Source organism: Bidens hawaiensis, unplaced genomic scaffold (assembly GCF_021521415.1).
Source record: "Bidens hawaiensis isolate Kalapana, Puna unplaced genomic scaffold, B.hawaiensis_p1.1 tig00008407_1, whole genome shotgun sequence".
Taxonomy (NCBI): Eukaryota; Viridiplantae; Streptophyta; class Magnoliopsida; order Asterales; family Asteraceae; genus Bidens; species Bidens hawaiensis.
This window is the reverse complement of record NW_027491597.1, coordinates 622,483-623,855: the sequence shown is the minus strand read 5'-3', so window position 1 is coordinate 623,855 and position 1,373 is coordinate 622,483.

Here is a 1,373-nt window from a genome sequence, read left to right as displayed (position 1 = left end):
AAGCATTTGTACAAGTCCGAGAAAGGGAAGTAATATCTTTTATTAAACGAAATATAATAACTAGATTTGGTATTCTCGCTGAAATTATTTGTGACAATGGTTCCAAGTTTATCGGGAAGAGAACCACTTTATTTTGTGACAGTTGGGGCATCAAAATGATTACTTCAACTCCGGTTCATCCTCAAGCCAATGGCCAAGCAGAGTCTAGCAACAAGATCATCATCAACAATCTAAAGAAAAAGCTAGGATCCAAGAAGGGAAAATGGGCTGAAGAACTTCCTTATGTTCTTTGGGCAGACAGAACTACACCCAAAAATGCAACAGGCCAGACACCCTTCTCTTTGGTGTTTGGATCAGAATCAATAATTCCCACAGAAATGGTGGTTCCTACTGCGAGAACCAACATCCGTGATCCTGGATTCAATAAAGAAGTCCTTCTTGAAGACTTGGATACTATAGAAGAACTCAGAGATCTAGCAAAAATCAGAATGGCAGCTTATCAACAAAGGGTAGCTGGGACATATAACAAAAATATCAGAATCAGAAGATTTCAAGAAGGAGATCTAGTGTTAATGAAAGCCTTTCAAAACACAACAAATCCGGCTGATGGGAAGCTAGCGCACAAATGGGAAGGACCTTATCAAATTGAGTCGGAGGCAGGAAAGGGGGCATATCATTTGCTCACAATAGAAGGCAACAGGTTACCAAGAGCATGGAATGCCATCCACCTCAAGAAATATTTTTTCTGATCAGGATCCACTATCCTGAGAGTATATATTATCCAAAAAAGGAACTAGGATCCTTAAATCGGTAACATCTTTCTGATCAGTTATTCTTTTTGAATTATTACTGTTAATTTATGGATAATGTATTCTTAACACTATATCTTTTCCAAGTTTTGAATAACCATGAAAGATTACAATAATTCAGTTGATGTTCAAGAGGTTGGCCACCTCTCCTTTACGTTTGAGGTACTATCTTATTTCCCTTGGCCTAGCCCACGATTGGATATGACCCCCGATGGTCATATCCCCTACGGTTTAAAGGTTTTCACCTTTCTCACGATCTCCAATTGCGCACGCTATCCGACGTATAGTTCGGGGCAGCGGGACCAGTACACGCTTAGTGGCTGACAATTTCGTTGTCTCCGACTATATGGAGGATCCTATGAATTATGGTAGACGTACCATACCTCCGGTTTATAACGTTTTCACGTTATCTCACGTTTGGGCTAAATCCCGGTTTGGGCGAGTCCCCAGTTTACATCTGAATCTTTGGGCCAGTCCCCAGTTTGGGCTTGTCCCTAGGTTATTTTATGGGCTTGTCCCAGTTGCACGGGCTTGTCCCCAGTTTATTTATTGGGCTTGTCCCCA